The sequence below is a fragment of the Mus musculus genome, chromosome 10 (genome assembly GCF_000001635.26).
Source record: "Mus musculus strain C57BL/6J chromosome 10, GRCm38.p6 C57BL/6J".
NCBI classification, from domain to species: domain Eukaryota; kingdom Metazoa; phylum Chordata; class Mammalia; order Rodentia; family Muridae; genus Mus; species Mus musculus.
Genome location: NC_000076.6, coordinates 46,376,101 through 46,382,799, shown reverse-complemented (window position 1 = coordinate 46,382,799; position 6,699 = coordinate 46,376,101). Strand labels below are relative to the sequence as shown.

The 6,699-nt window shown below is 41.4% G+C and overlaps 1 non-coding gene across 1 annotated transcript; it reads right to left on the bottom strand.

Moving 5' to 3' along the window:
* Positions 1-5,084: 5,084 nt before the first annotated feature.
* Gm25740 lies at positions 5,085-5,191 on the bottom strand. The gene has a single exon (XR_003949159.1). It is a non-coding gene; the product is annotated as a U6 spliceosomal RNA (small nuclear RNA).
* Between the last annotated feature and the right edge of the window lie 1,508 nt (positions 5,192-6,699).

The following is a 6,699-nucleotide window of genomic DNA, read 5'->3' as shown; positions in this document are numbered from 1 at the left end:
AATTATATGGTCAATTTTGGAGAAGGTCCCGTGAGGTGCTGAGAAGAAGGTATATCCTTTTGTTTTAGGATAAAATGTTCTGTAGATATCTGTTAGGTCCATTTGTTTCATAACTTCTGTTATTTTCACTGTGTCCCTGTTTAATTTCTGTTTCCACGATCTGTCCATTGATGAAAGTGGTGTGTTGAAGTCTCCCACTATCATTGTGTGAGGTGCAACGTGTGCTTTGAGCTCTACTAAAGTGTCTTTAATGAATGTGGCTGCCCTTGCATTTGGAGCATAGATATTCAGAATTGAGAGTTCCTCTTGGAGGATTTTACCTTTGATGAGTATGAAGTGTCCCACCTTGACTTTTTTAATAACTTTGGGTTGGAAGTCGATTTTATCCGATATTAAAATGGCTACTCCAGCTTGTTTCTTCAGACCATTTGCTTGGAAAATTGTTTTCCAGCCTTTCACTCTGAGGTAGTGTCTGTCTTTTTCCCTGAGATGGGTTTCCTGTAAGCAGCAGAATGTTGGGTCCTGTTTGTGTAGCCAGTCTGTTAGTCTATGTCTTTTTATTGGGGAGTTGAGACCATTGATATTAAGAGATATTAAGGAAAAGTAATTGTTGCTTCCTGTTGTTTTTGTTGTTAAAGTTGGCATTCTGTTCTTGTGGCTGTCTTCTTTTAGTTTTGTTGAGGGATTATCTTCTTGTTTTTTCTAGGGCGTGGTTCCTGTCCTTGAATTGGTTTTTTTGTTATTATCCTTTGAAGGGCTGGATTCGTGGAGAGATAATGGGTGAATTTAGTTTTGTCATGGAATACTTTGGTTTCTCCATCTATGGTAATTGAGAGTTTGGCTGAGTATAGTAGCCTGGGCTGGAATTTGTGTTCTCTTAGTGTCTGTATAACATCTGTCCAGGCTCTTCTGGCTTTCATAGTCTCTGGTGAAAAATCTGGTGTAATTTTGATAGGCTTGCCTTTATATGTTACTTGACCTTTTTCCCTTACTGCTTTTAGTATTCTATCTTTATTTAGTGTATTTGTTGTTCTGATTATTATGTGTCGGGAGGAATTTCTTTTCTGGTCCAGTCTATTTGGAGTTCTGTAGGCTTCTTGTATGTTCATGGGTATCTCTTTCTTTAGATTTGGGAAGTTTTCTTCAATAATCTTGTTGAAGATGTTTGCTGCTCCTTTGAGTTGAAAATCTTCATTTCTCATCCACTCCTATTATCCGTAGCTTCGGTCTTCTCATTGTGTCCTGGATTTCCTGGATGTTTTGAGTTAGGATCTTTTTGCATTTTGTATTTTCTTTGATTGTTGTGCCGATGTTCTCTATGGAATCTTCTGTACCTGAGATTCTCTCTTCCATTTCTTGTATTCTGTTGCTGATGCTCGCATCTATGGTTTCAGATTTCTTTCCTAGTGTTTCTATCTCCACTGTTGCCTCACTTTGGGTTTTCTTTATTGTGTCTACTTCCCTTTTTAGGTCTTGGATGGTTTTATTCAATTCCATCACCTGTTTTGTTGTCTTTTCCTGCAATTCTTTAAGGGATTTTTGTGTTTCCTCTTTAATGTCTTCTACCTGTTTGGTTATGTTTTCCTGTAATTCTTTAAGGGATTTTTGTGTTTCCTCTTTAATGTCTTCTACTTGTTTAGCAGTGTTCTCCTGTATTTCTTTAAGTGAGTTATTTAAGTCCTTCTTGATGTCCTCTACCATCATCATGAGATATGCTTTTAAATCCAGGTCTAGCTTTTCAGGTGTGTTGGGGTGCCCTGGACTGGGTGAAGTGGTCGTTCTGGGTTCTGATGATGGTGAGTAGTCCTGGTTTCTGTTAGTAAGATTCTTAAGTTTACCTTTCGCCATCTAGTAATCTCTGGAGTTAGTTGTTATAGTTGTCTCTGTTTAGAGATTGTTCCTCTGGTGATTTTATTACACTATATCAGCAGACCAGGGAGACTAGCTCTCTTCCCTGAATTTCAGTGGTCAGAGCAGTCTCTGCAGGCAAGCTCTCCTCTTTCAGGGAGGTGCACAGTTATCTGGTGTTTGGACCTCCTCCTGGCCGAAGATGAAGGCCCAAAACAGGATATTTCCCAGAAGCTGTGTTGCTTTGGCCTGCAGACTGCCCACTGCGGAGTCCCAGAATCAAGGTGGTCCCCGTGGAACGTGAGGCAGAAGCCTCTGGGGCCGGGTGGACCCCTGTGCTCTGACCAGGAAGGTGGCAGGTTGTCTGGAGCCGAAAATGGCGCTGCCTCAGAGGCTCTGTGGCTCTCGCCCGTTCCAGAAGCTGCTGGCCTCTGTGTTCCACACTCTCACCCGCAGACCGTCCGCCGCGGAGTCCCGGAACCAAGGTGGCCCCCACGGAATGTGAGGCAGAAGCCTCTCGGGCCGGGTAGACCCCTGTGCTCTCACCAGGAAGGTGGCCGGTTGTCTGGAGCCGGAAATGGCGCCGCCTCAGAGGCTCTGTGGCTCTCGCCCGTTCCAGAAGCTGCTGGCCTCTGTGTTCCACACTCTCACCCGCAGACCGCCGGCCGCAGGGTCTCGGAACCAAGGTGACCCCCGCGGAACGTGAGGCAGAAGCCTCCCGGGCTCTGCGGACACCTGTGCTCTGACCAGGTTTATAAATTTCTTTAAGGAAAATACTTATTTCCTCTATAATGACCTTTATAAAATTCATAAACAGTATGCTAAGGTCTTTTAAGTATGATTCAGCTATGTTGCAATACTCAGGGCCTGCTATGGGTTGCTGGGCTCTAGGAAAAATATATTTTAATAACAAGTATTGTGGTTTTACTCTGTTATCTAGACATCTGGTTTAGGCATGATTCTGATTTTAGGTGCTAATATCTGCTCTTGTCTTTATTGGGTGGGTGTTTAGTTCCTTGCCTTCTTTTGCAACTCTTTCATTTTAAGAGGTTACAGTGTTTGTGTGTTGCCTAATAGAAAATTCACCTTGAATTTTGCAAGATATGACCACTGTCATTGCAGCTAAAATATGTTTCTAGGTATTGGAAGCTGAAACCTAGGAATGGGGTAGATAGCAGGATAGCTGAGGGGGTCCAGAGGAGGGAAAAAGAAGATTGCTCCATTTGGATATAATTAGTTCCCTGGGAATGGGGACAGAAAGTTATAGGAGAGGCCACAAGACGTAGTCTGATACAGAGCTGGGAATAAGATGGGAAAATTGGACTTGGAAAAGAAGGGAAATAGTGAAAATCTGAAGCTCACCTACCTGTTTTTTTTTTTTACCTTCTTGCTTCTTCTGCAGTGAATTCCCAGGAAAAGCTTTGTGGAGTTTGGGACTAAGATAGGGTAGATGGAAAAGAAGGTTGGAGGAGATATGTGGAATGTACTGGAGATGGAGGCAGGGAGGCAAAGGATGCTAGAGCAGAGGAGTGTTATCTGGGCATGAAACTAGAGAATTGGATTCTGAATTTTCTTAGTTAGGGTGTCCACTGCTAAGAAGACAATGTGACCAAGTCAACTCTTAAAAAGGAAAATATTTAATTTGGAGCTGGCTTATAGGCTCAGTCCATTATCAGCATGATGGGAACATGGCATTGTCCAGGTAGGCATGGTGGTGGAGGGCCTGAGCATTCTACATCTTCATCCAAAGGAAGTAGAAAGAAGACTGCTCTTCCAGACAGCTAGGAGGAGAGTCTCAAAGCCCACACCCACAGTGACACACTTCTGTCCAATAAGACCTCCTGATAGTACCACTCCCTGGGCCAATCATATTCAAACCACCACAGGAGGAGAGGAAGGAGAGGGAAAGATCTGCAGATCTACACTTAGCTTCCCTGGCCATTGTCTAGGAATGTGTGTGTGTGTGTGTGTGTGTGTGTGTGTGTGTGTGTGTAAAAGGCAGGCTTCAGTAGTCAGTGTCACATTTCCCATATTCCTATGTGACACCTCAACTTCCAGCTATAAAAACTGTAGGTTCAGTTACCATCCACAGAACTTTTATATCCCAGGTGGACCTTTTAGGCACAGTGATAAATGCTGGGATGAGACACTGATAGTGAGAATCCTGCAGCAGTACTTTCATTTCCTTTCCACTTGGACCAGTTGAATCCCTGCTGCTTGTAGATAGACTACAGATAAACTGCTTAGTGGATTTACTAAAAAGGTTTCTGGGTGCAGTCCTGCTTGTGGGCTTTGTCTCTTTTCTGTACTTCTGCCTCTTCTATGTACTGGGCTATTACAGCTTCACCCAATCAGTGTCTGAGCTTCTATCTCTGTGTCTACAGTGAATTAGGACCATTGTCTAAAAGAATGAATTGCATAACTAGATTCATGGTATAGTCAAAAGGTGGGAAATGATGCCTAGCACTGGAAATCTGGGAAACTATGAGGGATTAGTGAAGTCATAGATCTGAAGAACCTATAACTACCAACTTCCTAAACCATAATTCCTAATTATGTTCTAAATCCCCACCCTTATTCCCACAGATAAATATATGTTTCATCCCTCTTCTATGAAAACTTTTTCTACAACAGATAGGGACCATTACAGGAAATATCAGACAATCAAAATGTAGAGAACAAATAACTATGTGGTGCCTAGTCCTAATTTCTTTTTTTTTTAAATTTAACTTTATTTGTAATTTATTTTTTACTCTCCATATTCCATTCCACAGCCCTCCCTATCCACCCTCCAACTGTTTCACATCCCACACCTTCTCCACACCCCACCATGTCTCCACATGGATGCCCCCACCCCCCACCGCACCTGACCTCTAAACTCTCTAGGGCCTCCAGTCTCTTGAGGGTTAGGTACATCATCTCTGCATGAACACAGACCTGGAAGTCCTCTACTGTATGTATGTTGGGGGCCTCATATCAGCTGGTGTATGCTGTCTGTTTTGTGGTCCAGTGTTTGAAAGATCTAGGGTGTCCAGATTAATTGAGACTGCTGGTCCTCCTACAGAATGGCCTGTCTCAGCTTTTGTCAGCCTTCACTAATTCAACAGCAGGGGTCAGCTGCTTCTGTCCATTGTTTGGGTGCAAATAAGTGCATATGACACTTTCAGCTCCTTTTTGGGTCTTTCAGAGGGCAGTCATGATAGATCTCTTTTTGTGAGTATTCCACAGTCTCAGTAAAAAACATGAAATGCTACATAAATTTGCATATCATTTTTGTGCACGGGCCATGCTAATCTTCTCTGTATCATTCTAATTTTAGTATATGTGCTGCCAAAGCGAGCACCAGTCCCAACTTCTATAACAAAATTTTTTCCATCTAAGGCTCAGAGTCTTCACCAAAGGAGCTAGATGACTGGAAAGTATCCTTTAAGGTTGTTCTGTCTCCTAAAGATGACAGTGTTGATACACTTATGGTACCCCAATGCTATATGAGACCTAAATCATTACAACGCCAATGCACATACTAACACTAATGACAGAAATCTAACAGGGTTCCATTTTTGAGACAAAGAACTACAGGAAACTAATGACTGCTGAGAGAGGGAGTATTAGTCTTCACCAGAGAGAATTAGTCTTCTCCTGATTGGTTATCAATACTTGGTGCCCAGCCCTGAAATCCCATGCAAGTAAAAATAGATGGACTTAACAGGTTGTATTTACATATTTAAGTGTTTATTATTAATTACATTTTGTTAATAATCACTTAGTTATTAATTAAGGACATTAATTATTAAAAGGAGGATATGAATTTGAGTGGAAAGAGCTGGGAGGGGTTAGAGAGAGGACAGAAAGGTATATAAGTTATATTTATATTTTCACTTTACAATGAAAGCTACAGGGATGCTTTGAGTTGCCTATTGCTTTGTAAAGTACTGCAAGATGCCACGGTTTAATGCCTTTCCTCAGAATAATTCCTCTTCTTAGAAACCTCTATACCTGAATTCTGTTCATTCATCAAGATTTAGTGAAAGCTATTATCTTCCTTGTAAACCACCCCAGGAAAAAGTTTGCTTTTGGTAGTAGCAAATATGATCTTAATGTTTTATACCAGAATACAAAATATAAACCCATATTATTTTAGAGAATGTTCAATGTATTTCAATCTACCTGTTAGATAAGGCATTAGGATATTAGTTTTCAGTCATGACTGAGATTTTCTTCCTCAGGGTTGTAAATGGCAGTCTTTGTGTCTTTCCATCATGGACTTTTATGACCTTTAGACTGTGTGCTTATCTCCTAGAGTTATGTCCCTCATCTCCTTGTCAAGATGCCTTTCATCTAAGCTAGACTTCTCCTGGGACGGAGCACCACTAGAGCCTCTAGGCTTTATAATTAGGATTCTGCATGTCCACTTAAAAAGAAATTCCCCATCTAGTCATCAACTTGGGGTCTAAGTTGTACTAAATAGCTTCCCAGGCTCAGAAACAAACACTTTTGTTATTTTTTTAGCTCTATTTTTGATTTCAGTCTGTCTTTAGATATTTCACCTTTTATCACTTCTAGCTCTTAAAAAATCCAATATTTAACCCTTCCTCTTTTCCTCTTCCTTGGAAGTTCAAATGCATGTTCCCTCATTAGCCCCCAAGTCCAAGACAACAGAGAGAAGCACAGAGGACACAAGGGAGCTTCTTGAGCCGTGAGCACATAAAGAAGTGAGAACACAATACCACTGAACAATATAAGACATATCTTTCCTACTCAACGCTATATAAAAGTGGACACAGAAAATCAAAGTAGGTCAACTATTTCTAGACCTTCAAGTAGAAACAGGAAAGCTACATAGAACTGTAT